Below are 17,042 nucleotides of genomic sequence, written 5' to 3' on the forward strand. Positions count from 1 at the left end.
TTTGAGATGTGAGGATCTTTCGAGTCATCTTGTTTAGCACTTTCTGAGCATCTTGGATCTGGATGTCTGTTTTTTTCCCTAGGTTAGGAAAGCTTACAATCATTATTTTTTTATTTAAGATTTTTGCCCCTTTCTCTGTCTCTCTTTAAGGGACCCCCCCCCTCCCCCGCATAGTGAGAACATTGGTCTGCTTGATGGTAACCTATTATAACTCCCTTAAACTGTCTTTACTCTTTTTTTTCTTTTTATTTCTCTAATTGGATGATTCCACTGTTTTCAAGTTAGCTGATACTTTCTTCCACTTGATCTAGTATGGTGTTGAGCCCCTTTATTGAATTTTTTTTAGTATAGTTATTGTATACTTCTGCTCTGTGATTTCTGTTTAGTATTTTCTTAAATTTTCTTTTTATTGGAATTCTCAACTCGCTCATGATGTTGAGTCCAGATCTTCACTCTTTAGGGAGTATCTTAGAGTGTTGAGTTCCCTCTTGATTATATTTCTATGTCTAGGTTGGAGTTTATGGTGAGTGTGTCTCAGCCTTTCCTATCAATATGATGTGAACATTTTCTTCTTCACCCAGTGGGTAGGAGTCAGTAGTTTCTATATCTCTTTCAGAGGGAATTTCTCCATATGTAGTTATACATTTGGTGTGTCTGTGGAAAGAGGTGAGTTCAGGAACCTTATATGTCATTGTCTTGGACTGGAACCTTCCTAGCTTTTATTTCTAAATAATATAGATGTATAGCTATTTCTTAGTTTATTTGCTTTTAACATGAGTTGACTTCCTTCCATGACAGATGAGGGCTTATCATGTTGAAATACTTCTCATTCCTCTTAGCACCATCTCCTGTAAACATAGTAATATCAGAATTTTGGTTGGGTCAAATAAGTGTTTAAATTTTTATAACATTCAAATATTGTTTACTTTTCAGCCAACAGGTACATTACCGTAGCATACTTTCATTTCATTTATAGTCCCTCATTCCGGGAGTTAATGCTTCTGCTTTAATATCTTCTGCTTTAGTTGTTCAGTCCTCTCCTTGAAGTTCAATTAGGCTATCATTTAAAAGTGTGAATTACCAGAATATGGAATGTAATCAGTAAATGCCAAAGAGAAAAATAAGAAAAGAATGAGTCTATTGTACAGCATACTGGTTTGTGACATGGGCTTAAGTCTGACAGACTTAGGATATAATTCTAGTTATGCCTCTTACTGGCCATATGACCTTGGGAAACTTATTTAACCTTTACATATCCTTACATGTCTCAGTTTCTTCATTTGAAAAATGAGAATGATAGTAAATATAATTTATGAAATATCTGTCATACACCAGGCATGGTGTATACATGATTTCACTTAGTTCTCATATCAGAACAATTTTATCTTTGTTTTACAGATGAGAAAACTGGGAGTTCAACTGACTTGATCAATGCTTCACAGATAAAAAAGTTGAGTGAAGGTGGGATTTAAACCAAGATAACAAAAACTATACTTGTAGCCTGTCTCTTTTTATAGAATTGAGTTGCAATTTAATGAGATAATGCCTATAAGATGCTTTGTAATGGCAACTGACATGTACCAGGTGTTCCACTGATGATATCAGTTGTTATTAATAAGTTATTAATTATTTAATAATCATTGTGGTTTTAAGACAAGCATGACTTGAATTTCTTAACCCAATTTCACATCTAATTTATCTTTATTTATTTATCCAACAATAATTTTGGTCTCAGACAGTATGCTACTTTCTAGAGATACAATGATGTTCCAGACTTTATGGGACAATAAGTGCAACTTAAATATAATTTAGAATTATAATTAATGTTTGATGTAAATATAGATGTGAAGGCTCATGGAAGTAATCAGCACAATCTTGGTAGACTTAGAAAGGTTCAAAAGCAATTTCTGTACTGAATCCTAAAGGAAAAGAAACCATTATGTAGCTGAAAGGGTAGAGTTAGGGAGAACAATAGGGAATATTACAGGTATGAAGTACACAAAGTATACCAAGAAATACCTGGGAACTAAAAATAGTTTAATGCACCTAGGATGTGTATGATTGCTTATTTTACTTCTCCATCGTTGTGTAGCAAACTACCTCCCAACTTTGTGGATTACATTTTACTTATTAATCTGCAGGCTAGACAGTTCATCAGAATATTTATATTTGTTTCACCATAGGTTTGGCTTAAGGTCTTGGAATTGAAATAATTGAATGTGACTTACTCATATGGCTGGTGCTTAGACCAGGAAGACATAAATTACTAGGGTTGGAAAAGTGGAGTCCTTATACATCTTCCTCTATTTCTACATGATTTCTCAACATGGTATTTCCAGTATAGTAGCTAGGGTTCTTATTTGGTCACTCAGGGTGGAGGAGAACATCAGTCTGAAACTATACTGACACTATGACCTGGTATTGGAAATCATGCAGCATTACTTCCACAGAATTTCATTTATCAGAAGTGAGTCACTAACACTGGAGCATATTCAGGGGAGGGAAATTAGACTTCACTTTTTGAGTGGAAGTGGTATGACTCTATATCAGATCATGGACTAGAAATATTGCTGTGGTCAATTTGGATACTATAATATTCATGGCATTTATATTTCTGTGTGTTTTATTGGGGTAGGGGAGAGATGAGAACAGGGATTGGTAAGAGAGAAGTCTAGAGAAGAAAGCAGTCATTAGATTATATACGGTCATTTAGAACATCCTAATAGAGTTAAAATCTATTATGAAGGCAATGTATTATTCTGAAGGTGTATATTGACATAATCAAATTAAACTTTTATCAGAATTATGTGAGCTGTGGAGTAGAAGAAGCAAAAACGGAAGGAGGAACTATAGTTAGGAGGCTGCTGCAATAATCCAGTCAAGAATTAATACTGCCCTAAACACAGAATTTCAAGAGTGGTGGAAGACAGTTTTAAGATATTTAGGAGGTAGAATCATTAGCATTTCGAGACTGACTGGGGCCAAGAGTTATAGGCAGCCTTCTGTCTAACTTAGATGATTATGACAAGGCACACTGGGGAAGGTGACATGGCACCATTTATGAAGATAAGAGACACAGAATGAGAAGCCATATGGGCTGGGGTGGAGAATAAAAGATATGTAATTTTATATATGTGAAGTAGGTTATAACTGTGGGAGATAACCTGTTGAGATATTTCATTGATCATTAATGAAAGATGTGGAGCCCAGCAATAAAATAAAGTTTGGTAGTCCTCAGCCTGTAAGTTTTAGAATTAATTCAATTAAAGGAATAGAAGTGGTTGTGATCACTTAAAAGAGTGTTTGTGAAGGGCAAAAGGAGAAGAGTTCTAAGATAGGACCCTGAAAAACATTGCAATTTAAGGAAATTATAGCCATCTGAATCCAAAACTCTACATATATCTTCCAAAAACTATACAGATAAAAAGAATAAGTAAAACCACACAGATCCATGCCCACAACATAACTAGAAGATAAAGAATACCATAAATTAATTTACAGAGAAGAAGGGAGATAGATGATAGATAGATAGATAGATAGATAGATAGATGATAGATAAATAGATAGATAGGCAGAGCAAAGACAAATCTGGAGAACACACTAGAGTCAGGTGGGGATTTCAGGAAAGAGAGAAGGCAATTTTAGGCTGATGGTAGTAGAATATACACCTTTTTAAAATACGACCTCGTATACCAGAACACCTAATCCCTGAAAGTTAAAAAGAAGTTGGCTCAAAAGTGCAGGGACCTAAGATGGAAATCTTGTTAGGGTCTCACTCGCAGGGAATTAAAAGGAGTCGGTAGTGAAGAAAATAAGGCAAAAAAAAAAAAAAGTAGAAAATGAAGATACAAGTAAACAAAGAAATACTAACTAAAAAGACAAATCAATTCTCTTCATAAAATGTGCCATTTATTAAGGAAATTACAGTTCATTATATCAACAGAAGAGGGTGCTCTTGAACTAAGAAAACTAGTAAGTCACCAACTGCCTCATACCTGTCTAGGTAGAATTATTTCTATTTGCTAATCTAATAAAATACAAGACATTTAAAATAAATCAAAAATAGCTAACAATAACCATAAAGAATATTACAAAAAGAAGATAGATAATAGGAATCAAAATATATATGTTAATGAAAATTATTAAAAAAGGCCATAAAAAGTAGGAAAACTGAATTAAATACCATTAAATAAGCATTTACATATATTAAGAAACACTCCCTAATCAGAAATTCAGAAGGGAAGGGGGGAAAGGAATATAAGAATTAAGCAGACTCCAGAAAGAAACAGAAGAAAAAAGCAAAAATCATCTCAGGAATGAAGACTAAACTATAAGCTGACCAGGATAGAATAGAATGAATGGAAAATCTAAAACAGGGTATTGGGGAAATATATTTAAATAGTTAAGATCATAAAAATAAGATAGAGTGAAAAACAATCAGAGACAGTGACAGCTACAGAAAATAGACAAAGATGATCTCACATACATATAAGTGGAGTCTTTGAATAAGAAAAACAAAGTGATGGAGTAAAGATGTCATTTAAAGTTATAATTTTAAAAAACTTCCCAGATGGTGAAACTCTTAGACTTTAATGATAGAGTTAAAAAAAAATGTCTAGGCTTTCTGGCAAAAAGACCAAATAACCTTCAAGGAAACAAAATCAATTTGAAATCAGACCTTGTGACAGCAAGATACAAAGCAAGGCGATACCTGGGTGGTTCAGCAGTTTCACGCCTGCCTTTGGCCCAGGGGATGATCCTGTAGTCCTGGGATCGAGTCCCGCGACGGGCTCCCGGCATGGAGCCTGCTTCTCCTTCTGCCTGTGTCTCTGCCTCTCTCTCTCTATGTCTATCGTAAATAAATAAAAATAAATCTTTAAAAAAAAAAAGATACAAAGCAAGACAATTCTGTAGCAAAAACGTTTAAAAAGCAAGAGCAAAACATTCGAGTCAAAGACTTTATATCTAGACAAGACAGCTATATAAAAACAATGAAAATGTGAGAACTTAAAGAGTACTATATTAAAAATATAACTAGAAGGTGAGCATTATCTAACCAAAAGAAGACTGAAGAAATCCAGGCACAAGGATTGATGGTATATATTGAATATATTTCAATGTACATCTAAGATTAAAACAAAGGGTGGGGAAGATTATGTAAGCATTACATGTCCTGAAAAAATGGAAATAAACCAACCCCTCACAAAAATGACAGGAGAGTGAGGAGAGAAGGTAGAAAAATAAATTCATTATTGTACAGATAATATGTGCAGTCAAAATATATCATTAGAGTTGACAAACCAAACAGTAGAAGCTTCAGGAAAAAGTGGGCTATTTTTCACAAAAAGACACTGGAGAGGTTATAACCACTGAGAGAAAAGAAAAATCCTTCTAAATACCAAAAGAAATAGCAAAAGATGAAGAAATATCATATGGAGAAACACAGCAAACATAAATAATACACATAGTAAATATAATATTACAGACTTGAAACAGGATGTATTGTTTGTTTTTTGTGTTTTTTTTTTAAATTTATGATAGTCACAGAGAGAGAGAGAGAGAGAGAGAGGCAGAGACATAGGCAGAGGGAGAAGCAGGCTCCATGCACCGGGAGCCTGACGTGGGATTCGATCCCGGGTCTCCAGGATCGCGCCCTGGGCCAAAGGCAGGCGCTAAACCGCTGCGCCACCCAGGGATCCCAGGATGTATTGTTAAGTGAAAATAGCAAGTGCAAGAAATGTATATCATATGGTAGCATTTGTGAAGAAATATGGGTGTAAGAAGTATATACATAATTTTTATTTAAAAAATGCAAGATGGATATACCAGAACTTAGTGAAAATGATTACCCCTCGGGGTGGGTGGGACTGGGATGGAATGGATAGGATACAAATAAGATTTGAATTTACTGTTTAATGTGAACCATGTGAAAATTTGTGCATATACAAAGAGTAAAATAAGGTTTTATTATAAATGAAGAAAATAAACCCTAAACCTAAATACAAGTAGAAATAAATTAGCCATTTTGTCAAAGTGATAAGGTATCATACACATATAATTGATTTGAGTACCTCTGAACCTACTACTCTGACTATGCACTTATAATGATATTCTAAATTTTGGTTTTCATAGGTGAAGCTGTGATTCCACAGTACAGATTTGTCATAACAGAGGATGGCTGAAATAAAGTGGAGAAGGTAACTGAAGATGAGGTCAGCAAATTATGAAGCTTGGATACTGCATGGACAGGATGTCACCCAGAATTACAGTGAGAGTGACACGAAAAGGAAGACCATGTCAGGTGCTGAAATGTCTAGTAGATATGAGGGAATTGTCTATGGAATCCCTGGGAACTTGGGATTCCATGGACAAGGGAAGGATTGTCCCTTATACTCCAGGGATTCCTTGGAGTACAGGGAAGATGGAATATGGTATGGCTGGAAAACTTGGACCTCCAAAGAGGTGGGGATTTTACACGATTGGTTTGAAGCACCACTAGATGCAGAGGGTATGACCTCTGCTTCCTCATTCTGAGACACCAAGGGTGTAGTTAGCCACACTCTCCATTTGGGGAGACCTATGGAGAAATAGCAAGTGTCTCAGAGTAGAGTGAAGTTTCAATTAAGGCAAGAAGGTGGAATGAGTTTAGTGGCAGGGCCAGGGACTGAAGCATAATGAAAGTATTAGGAATGGAATGACAAAGTCCAGAGAAGGCAGTCACAGAACACTATCCTAATGCCCATCTCTAATTGGTTGCTTCAGAAGAGAATCATGATAGGGTATTTCCTGTTCTGCAAACATACATAGCTACTCAATGACTTGTAGAAGGAAAGACAGACTAAACCTTCAAGATTTACCAGCAGCAATGTTCAGTTACGTATACAGCTGCATCCTTTTATGATAAGTTTACTATAAAAATAAAATTTTATTTTCCCACTAAAAGTGCATTGAAAGGAAGCGAATATTATAGAGCCCAACGTGAACATTAAAATGGAATTTAATGTAAAACCTGAGCTGATAGTACTTTCTAAAGTATTATCTATGGACATATAGGACTTTATTTCAAAATTATCATGGCCAATGAAATTAAATGGATTCTGGGTTAGAAAATTGACTTCCAGAAAGTGAGTCATAAAGTAAGAACTCAATCTCATAGTAACAAAAGGCTACAGAACTCCTAGCAATCTATAAAGCTGTAACTAGGAAACTCAGAAGTAAATAAGTCTCTTAGGAAATGTGACTGTACAGTTAAAAAAAAAAAGTTAATGAAAGCACTGAGAGAAATTTTTCAGACAAAATAAACATTCAAATGATTTGCTATACTGCACAGTTCAAATTGGAAAACAGGAAATTATATTCTGTGATACATATATTTATAACATGTACATACAAGTATATCCTCACACAGACATATGTATACATATACATCATATGTATTTTCCATATATAAAAGTTGAATATATTTATTCAATCACTATTTTAGAAAGGCCAAACTTTGGCAAGGCACATGGTAGTAGCAGCCAAGAACCTCTCAGAGATTTGTAAAGAGACAATTTCTATTCTCTGACAGAGGATTTATTTAAAAGCTCTTTATGAACATTTACCTTTAGTAACATTTGTTCTTTATAGTTAAGAGTCTGTTTTTTGATGTCTTTCTTTTTTCTTTGTTTTTGTTTCTTAAATTCCACATATGAGTGAAATCATATGGTATTTATCTTTGACTGACTTGTTTTGCTTAGCATTATACTCTCTAGATCCATCCATGTTGTTGCAATGGCAAAATTTCATTCTATTTCTGAGTAATATTTAATTGTGCATATATACCACATATTTATCCATTCATCTATCGATGGTGGAACACTTGGGCTGCTTCTGTATTTTGGCTAAGCAAAAGTTTAAGAAAAAAAATGTTATAGGACTACATAAAAACTTTGTGCTCTTGAAAGTAGTTTTCTTACAGGGATTAATATCATTATGCCATTTGAACCCTATATTTGTGAATTTAATATGCACATATATAGTTACAAAAGTTTCTTTAATTCTAAATATTTGTTGTAGTTTATTAAAAACAGAATATCTTATCAAATACATTAGTACATGACTTCTTATTTCTACTTCCTTCATTCAACAAATAATTTAAAGTACCTACTCTGTACCAAACACTGTTCTAGACATGAGGTGGTGATCCCATCTTGAATGTTGATAGTACAAGAAGGTGATACAAGGTCTTTGTAAACACTCTTTCTCCTGAGTTCCAGATCCACATTGTCCTCAACAGACACACTACACTTGGAGGTTCCCCAGGACTGTCTGAAAGTGAGCTCATTGTCCTGTAGTCCATGCCCCCATTCTACCAGGGAAGTCTAATTCTCTCCTTATATTCCTCCCTCACCTGTAAAAAAGCTTTCCAAAATGTTAACTTGACTATGCAATGCGATTGAAACTCTCCACAGCTCTCATGCCTACAGAAATATTTCACAGATATCTCTATGAAAGCCCTAAAAAAAGAGTGAAGATGAATAAGCTGGTAGGAAAGGGAATGTAGGCCAAAATGACCAGCCAGCATGAGATATTTTCCAAAATCTCATGATTTACCCTTATAACTTATGTAATTTTACATATTAATCCACAACATGTCTTTATTTTTTTATTAAGATGTTTTAAAATTATTACTTTTTAATATTTTCTCACTTGAGTAGATTTTCCCTCCCAGGTCTTTGAGTACAATTGATTTCCTAGGCAAATGGCCATATAGATTTTCTGACTTCCATGTATCCCTGAACATATGCCCTAGTTAGAGATGCACCTAATGTATAAAGATCAGACTTCTTTGTACAACGTTCATGAGGGTCAGTATTGTCAAATGGTTAGGAATATAGGCTGTGGAATTTAATTGCTTATTTGAATCCTGATTCTGTTGTTTGCTAGTTGTATGATCTTGGGCAAGTTATTTAATCCCTCTAAACTCATAAAACAGAGATTATAATGGCACCTCCTTTAGATTTGTTGTTAGGATTATGAAATGAAACAAGAACTCAGTCTGGTGTCTGGCCCATATCAAATGATCCATACAAGTTTATTCATCTGTTAAAGTTCCAAGGAACAACTTGCAAATTCTTATACAAGCCATGCTATTTCATATTGGTCTGCCTTTGGTCTAGAATACTCCATAATGCTGTGATGGAGAATAGAAATACGTTACACTAGCTTCTCTAAAGGGGAAGAAAAGCCAGTAATCCCATTAAAACATGACAATTTTTTATGTCATTGTGTAAAAACATTTATCATCAAAACAGAAAATCAAATTGTGAGCATTTTCACTTTGGAGAAGCTGAATGAGTGTCATCAGGATTGCAGCATCTGATGCTACAGCTGAGGATGACAACTCTCAGCTCATAGGCCCATCCACTCTATGCTCTTCCTTATGTTCTCCAACCTTATTAGGCTGTTGAATTTCTACTTGCTCTTCTCTTCCCATCCTTTCTCCATCTTTTTACTGTTGATTACCTGTCTTGATTTCGGAAAAAAATCTATCTATCTATCTATCTATCTATCTATCTATCTATCTATCTATCATCTATCTATCATCTATCTATCTATCTAATCTATCTAATGCAGCTCAACTATTCATGAATCACCTGCTTTCTGGAGTCTTCACTGATATTATAAGATAACATTACATTGAAATAAATCACCTATTAGGAGACTTTAGCTTGAGAAAAGCTCTGCTTAGCTAAATAATGTTGGCATTTCCAAATTATGAACCTCAACATGTTTATGCTCCTTTACACACTCCACTTATATATATACACTCCAAATGCACACTAAATCTTGCGGCCTCATGTGGCTCAGTCTCTGTAAAGAATCACATCCAAAGAAGCATGGCTGGACAGGACAAAAATGATTTCATAATATATTCTAACTCTCTCTCCAAATAACAAAGGGGATTCAATTTTACTTCAGAGTAACTCTTCTCAGAATTATTTTATCCATTCTTCTGTTTTCTTATGCTCCACATTATAAATGTGCTTACATTAGAGCCTTCAAAATGCTCTCTTTAGCTTTAGTTTCATGTGTCTATTCTTTTTCTCACTACTTCATTTTTTCCCTTATGCAGTCTAATTTAGCTCCTTTATCCCTTCATTCCACTGCTATCATTTCCTGTCTCTTTCTTCTCCCTATTTTTCCAATTTTGTGTCTCAAAAGGTCTCACAAAGCTAAGCAATAAAGTTAGTAAATACTCTTCCTTAGTTAAAAGGAAGACATACGTGACTAGATAAGTTGTGAATTAAAGGATTAAAAATCTGGTCCCTAGCAGCACACTTATTTGTTCCTTCACTGGACTGGGAGCTCCTTGAGGGCGTGTCATATTTATCTCTGTGTCTACAACACTCAACATAGGGCCTGGCACATAATAATATTTAGTTGGATAAATGTTGAAAATCATTATTTTTCTATAAAGGACTTCTTAAATAGAAATTCATAAAAAATGAACTTGGTTTTTAATCTCTAGTACAACCAAGAAGATTCTAAGACTCCTTATCCAAAGATTATTTGTTTGATTTTAATTGGCCATGGTGGTCTTACCACTTAGTCTCTTTCTTCATCTGTGTCTATATACCTGTGTCTATGATATGCCTAATTATAAGTCACCATATGAAGACATGAAAGAAATATTTTAGTTGATAACTTGACCCAACTTTGTGAAAAGTTTGAATTATGTCTCAACTTTAGCTTTGAATTCTGAGTTTGATCAAGTTTTAAAAGTAGAGAAACCCTGTATGAATTAGAACCATCCAAGGTCGACAAGGCTGCCCATTACTACAGACATAGACTCAAAAGAACATGGTCAGTTCTTACTTTCCACTTCCCTCTGGCCTCTTTCTTCATCTTCTGTACTACCTGGATAGACCTTTTCTCTTCCTTTTCTCTGCCATCTTTGGGAGTACAGTTCCTTTAATATTCAATATTGAAGACCTTCCAGAGGAAATAAGCATGTGATGCCATATAATGAGAACATTATAGAAACATTTTATTATTTAATTAGACCAAAGTCCTTTAGCCATGTTCAAGCTCAAGCATTATCTACTAATTTTGATGAACAAACATATCTACAGTGCATGGGATAGAATAGGGGAAAAAGTGGGTTCCTTGAGGAGAGGGACCCTCTTTGATTTCTCTTTATATCTCCAATCAATAGTCTAGTGTTTGGCCCACAGCTGTCACTCAATAAATGCTTGTTGAGTGAAAGAGTAAATTAAATTTAATCTTGCCTTCATGGAGCAGAGAATATAGTACTAATCACATTGGAAATGGTATAGGCAATAATAGAGGTGGAGTTACAGTGTGATGGAAACAAAGAGGAGGAGGAGATTAATGATTGGCATGAAAAATATTCTTTATATTCCCATACTATATGTCCAAGTTCAACAGCAGCACTCATAAAATGAGAAGCCCTGTAGTATAAAAAATTTGATTGCAGGTTTCTGTTCACAGAGGGAAACTAAAATTAGAAAGAAACTGCCTGCGTTTTGATATGAAGGAAGAATATAGTTTTTACAACATACTTACAGGAAAAACCAAACCCAAAAGACAGAAGCAACCTCCATTCTCCAAAGGAACTGGGTGGAGGATGTTTAACTAAATGAGGTTCTCTTGCAGATTATAATGAGAGTAGAGAAAGAAGGACAAAACAGGGTAGAGTGAGATGATATATAAAAGGAATAAAAATGATCAAAATTGAAAACCCTTAAAATAAATTGACAACCCTTTTGTTCAGAAGAAATGCCTTTAGTTTTTCAGTGGAAGGCCTACAAATTACCTTTTCAGAAGATGTTTAACCCATATTTAATGCAGAGAAACAGACAAAAGAGAATCTCTCAAATTTTTTGTTTGTTTAAAACTCATTCCTCTGCTTATTCATTTCTTCCTTCATTTAGATCCTCTGTACATGAGACTTTATTGTGGGAGAATCTTTAGACCTTATGACACATCTCTGAGAGATATGAACCATTCCAATCCATTTAGATGAAATGAAGCAGGTTTTCCTAGATCTAGTTATTCAATTGCTTTGGTGCTGGAAATAGTGATATTGACATAACCCATGCTGAATCATTTGACAGAATATTATGATTTTTACTTCACTGTGGTCAACTCTTTATGGTCAAAGTGGCAATAATAGATAAGATTTATTTGGCTGCTTTATAATAAACCTGTATAACTAATCATGAAAGATAAAGCATTGACCTTAGGCTTAAAACATTTACTTTTTTGGATTGAGAAAAGAATATAATAAAATTTTTAATAACTCTTGAAAGCATCTTAAACAGAGAATTAATTTGTTACCTGAGGCTTAGGGTTGGTGTATTGGCTCTGGAACGCACTGATATCAGTTATTCTCACTCTGGCTTTTGGATGTTGAAAATCCTCTCTCTCTTTTTATTTTTGGATGGGAATGGGGCAGAGAGAGAGAAAGAGAGAATCTTAAGCAGGCTCCATACCCCAGCATGGAGCCCAACATGGGGCTTGATCTCACAACCCTGAGTTGATGATCTGAGCTGAAATCAAGAATCAGGCACTTAGACTGACCCACCCAGTTGTCCTTTGAAAATCTCTTTTGCCTGCCATCTATAAAATATAGTTCTCCAGTTCTTGGGCAAAATTCTCACTTTCAACTTTACCATTAAACTGAGTAAACTGTCTGAAATCTAGTAAGAACAGGAAAGCGCATATGCTGGCTAATTATATAGTTTGGTGAATACCAAATACAAGGCATGTAAACTGTCAAGTTGCAAATAAGTAGAAATGTAACATTTCTTTAATTCAGAGCTGTTGGTATCTTTTGATGGTTACTGCTCAGGGATAGCTCTGTGACCAGCCTTCACCAAACTGCCATCCCTTGAATATACCCTACGTTCTCATATGCTTTTCCTTTGTACATCCTTTACCTCTGTCCAGAAATATTTTCCCCTTCTTTAAATTTTTTAAATTTATTTATGATAGTCACAGAGAGAGAGAGAGAGAGAGAGAGAGAGAGAGAGAGAGGCACAGGGAGTAGCAGGCTCCATGCCAGGAGCCCGACGTGGGATTCCATCCCGGGTCTCCAGGATCGCGCCCTAGGCCAAAGGCAGGCGCCAAGCCGCTGCGCCACCCAGGGATCCCTCCCCTTCTTTATGTTTAGACGTGACCTCTTCTTCTGTGAAGTCCTAGTTCCCACAGCAGAATCTCTCCTAATCCAGCTATTTGCTCTGATATACTTGCATAACATTTTTTGTAACTATTTTTTGTTGTGATAGACTATACATAACATATAATTTGCTGTTTTGCCCATTTTAAATGTATAGTGCTCACATCATTGTGCAACCATCACCACCATCCACTCCCAGCCTTTTTCCATCTTCCTAAACAGAAACTCCATACCAATTAAACAGAACTCCCCTTCTCTCCTCTTAACCCTCAGCAACCACCACTCTACTTTCTGTGTCCATGAATTTGACTACTCTAAGTACCACATATAAAGTGCAGTCATACAGTACTTGTCCTTTTGTAAGATTGTTTTATTTAACTTAGCATAACGTCATCAAGATTTACCATGTTTAAGCATGGGTTAGAATTTTCTTCCTTTTTGAAAGTTACTTGTTATACAGGCCATGTTTTGTTTATATATTCATCTACTGATGGACAATGGGTTGCTTTTATGCTTTGGCTATTGTGAATAATGCTGCTATGAATGTTGGTGTACAAATATTGGTTCAAGTCCTTGCTTTAAATTCTTTTGAAAATATGCCAGAAATGGAATCACCAGATCACCTGATATGCCCATTTTTTGATTTTATATTGCTTTCCATAGTGACTGTACCACTTTAAATTCCCACCAGAAATGCACAAAGGTTCCAGTTTTTCCAGATCCTTGTCAAAAATTGTTATTTCTATTTTTTTTTAAATAACAGCCATTCAAATTTGTGTGGGGTGGTATCTCATTGCAAGTTTGACTGATTTACACTTCCCTAATGATTAGTAATATTAAGCATCTTTTCATGTGTTTTTCTGGCTATTTGCATATTTTCTTTAGAGAAATATATGTTCAAGTCTTTTGCCTCTATTTTAATTGGGTTATTTGTTTTTTGTTATTGGGTTGTAGGATTTTTATATATTCTGGATACCTTATCAGATACATGATTTATTTAAATTATTTAAAATGTGATAAAATTCTAAAGTGTTCTAACCATCCAACTGCATAATTGGATTTCTAAAAGTGGATTTTTCTGGCTTTGTGTATTATTTGAAACCATTATTGAAGCAAGGGTGCACTAATGAAGTTTTTGAAGTGCTGCAGATGAAATTTGGACATGAGTGGGGGAGAAAGAAAGGTGGGTATCTTTGAGACTTTATTTTGAAGATAAAATAAAGAGGACTTTATGATTGATTAGATATCAGAAATTAGGGCATGAAGTGTCCTTTAGTCAGTAACTCTGGGAAAAGAAAGTTAGAAAATAAGCAGTTCATTCTTTTAAAGAGTACCTAGCCCTGAGCTATGCACTTTGAGTTATATAAAAGAAGTAGATGACAGAGTGTTTACACATAGAAATTCAAACTCTAATGGCACCAAGACTTGCAAATTGTAATAGAGTATACAAAGTCATAAACGAATGTTCTATTTGAGGTGAAGGGGCTAAGTGTACAAAAAATTCTTAAAAAAAAAAAAAGATCCTGGTAGGTTGAAGGTTTCATGGGGAATGAAGTCTCTGAAACAAATACAAGACTCAGCTAGGCAGACAGGAAGAGCGAGAAGCCGTCACAAGTACAGGCAACTAAAATACCACAGGATCCGTCAAGATGGTTGCCTATGAAGTGGAAAAGAAGACAGCTAGCCTGACTATACAACTGCTTGGATGGAGATCATTGGAGGATTAATGGGAAGTGGCATCAGGATCATCAGAGCTTTTGGGACTTAATTTATAAAATGCTTTCCCTTAATTTATTTCATTTAATCTTCATCATTAAATAGGCAAGGCAATAGGATTATTTCCTTATTTTATAGATTGGAGGTAGAATATTTAAACGGTGAAGTGTTTTACTCAAGTTTACACAGCCAGAGATTAAATTAGAACTAGAACCCAAACCTTCTCATTGTCTTAGCTCTTCTCTTTTTACTACACAATTTGTTTTTGCTGTGGCAGAATAAAAATTAGGGGTTTGGCTGGGTGCTTTGTTATTTGGGGCAGAGGGTTATGAATAATTTAAAAAGACTATACTGATTTCATTTAAAATTGAAAGCCAAAAAAATAAAATAAATAAATAAAATAAAATAAAATAAAATAAAATAAAATAAATAAAATAAAATAATAAAATAAAATAAAATAAAATAAAATAAAATAAAATAAAATAAAATAAAATAAAATTGAAAGCCATGTCAAGTTTTGGTTTCAGGATATTGATCATGTTTATTTTCAGAGTCACATGAAATATGTCATTTTTCCCCCTAGCACTATTCAGATACCAAGAAGACAGGGGCTGGAGTTTCTAAGTTAACAGAGTTGTTTGTTTGTTTGTTTGACAGAGAGAGAGAAAGAAAGAGAGAAAGAAAGAGAAGGAAAGCACAAGCAGGGGGGCAGCGGGCCAAGGGAAGAGAGAGACAGGGGCTTGATCCTAGGACCCTTGGTACCATGACCTGAGCTGAAGGTAGACACTTAACCAACTAAGCCATTCAGGCACCCCTCTAAGTTAAGAGGGCTTTAACATTTATCTCCAACCTGACCCATGTGCTTATGAAACCACTACAAAGGAAACAAAACAAACCTTGCCATGGAGATTTCTTTTTGAATTAACTGTATGATTTGATAAAGAAAAAAGGGCCTCTGGTTACTATGTTCAGCTTCCATAGATTTTATCAGAATGACTGAATGTCTAAAATATGATTTTTATGATTTCCTGATTAGTTCAATTCTCTTCTCTCATTTGACTACATGGTGGTTTCTATAAAGATTCTGAAAGCTTTGTAGACATGAGTCTTTTCAAGAAGATGGTGGCCAAAATCAAACTTTAGAAAACTGAAAATACACTTTACATTTTGATCATGTCTCTATAAGATTAGAATCTCTATACTTTCTCTGTAGAGGCTTAGTGTCTGGTATTACTTTAAAAAATATTCTGAATTTTTTGGGCATAGAACTCAATTATAAAATAGTGCTGTTTGTGTGTGACTCATGTGTGCATCTATATCTATCTATCTATCTATCTATCTATCTATCTATCTATCTATCATCTATCTATCTATGAATCATGCTTGTTTCTTTTAAATTCAACAAGTATTTATTAATATTAAGAGGAGCAAGCTCTATGCCATGGACACAGAAAACTCTTAAAGAAGCACAGAATGTGATGAGTACAGTTGGCATAAGAGAGAGAGAGAGAGAGAACTATGGAAAATTGAAGAGGTGAGGAGGGGGTACTTTAGACATTTAAGCAGAATCTAGAAGAATGGGTAGGATTTTATCAGATAGAGAGGGAAGTAAGACATACTCAGTGGGAAAGAGCAAAGACTAAGGCCTAATGTGAGAAAAAGATAAATATATTTGGGAAATCAGGAATAACAAATATTTATAGCTTCCTTGGGTACAGATTGGATGGTGGAAAGTAGTGTTGCAAAAATGTTTAGGTCAGATTTTAAAAAGTGAACTTAATTTGGTAGGCCATATGTAACCATTGATATATATGGAATAACATAGTGACAAAAATCTCAGTGGCTTTGATATATAGATAGGATTGGAGCAGAGAAAAGTCAAATGCTATGGGTTTGTCCAGCAGAGAACTCTAAAATTCCAAATTAGCAGTAACAGGCTTGATTAGGGATAATGATGGCTAAAAGGAATGAGGGAATATGTAATAGATTATTTTTAGTGAGAGTGATAGAGAGTTGATTAATGGTCAGCTTTGGTCATTTTTGCTCTAAGTACGTTTAGTTAGGAATTTTTGCCTTTTATCAGTGCAACACATTTTCTCCTTGAGTATACTCTTCTACTCTGGCTGCCATCCTGTATGAG

The 17,042-nt window shown here is 34.8% G+C and overlaps 2 long non-coding RNA genes across 6 annotated transcripts in view; one reads left to right on the plus strand and one right to left on the minus strand.

Moving 5' to 3' along the window:
* Positions 1-745: 745 nt before the first annotated feature.
* LOC140636268 (uncharacterized) lies at positions 746-8,294 on the minus strand. 2 transcript variants are annotated; one of them, XR_012033567.1, is made up of 3 exons: positions 8,150-8,294; positions 4,712-4,849; positions 746-848 (listed from the first exon to the last, which is right to left on the minus strand). It is a non-coding gene; the product is annotated as an uncharacterized lncRNA (long non-coding RNA). The 2 variants fall into 2 exon arrangements; XR_012033568.1 differs by lacking the exon at positions 8,150-8,294 and adding an exon at positions 6,072-6,299.
* The window catches only part of LOC140636267 (uncharacterized), a 54,621-nt gene continuing 43,757 nt past the window's right edge, over positions 6,179-17,042 (plus strand). The window contains exons 1-2 of one of the 4 annotated variants that reach the window (XR_012033563.1): positions 6,179-6,462; positions 14,300-14,369. This is a non-coding gene — a long non-coding RNA (uncharacterized lncRNA). The remainder of the gene's footprint in view (positions 6,463-14,299; positions 14,370-17,042) is intronic. The other 3 variants (XR_012033562.1, XR_012033564.1, XR_012033566.1) reach the window with 3 other exon arrangements.

This window comes from Canis lupus, chromosome 7, assembly GCF_048164855.1.
Source record: "Canis lupus baileyi chromosome 7, mCanLup2.hap1, whole genome shotgun sequence".
Taxonomy (NCBI): domain Eukaryota; kingdom Metazoa; phylum Chordata; class Mammalia; order Carnivora; family Canidae; genus Canis; species Canis lupus.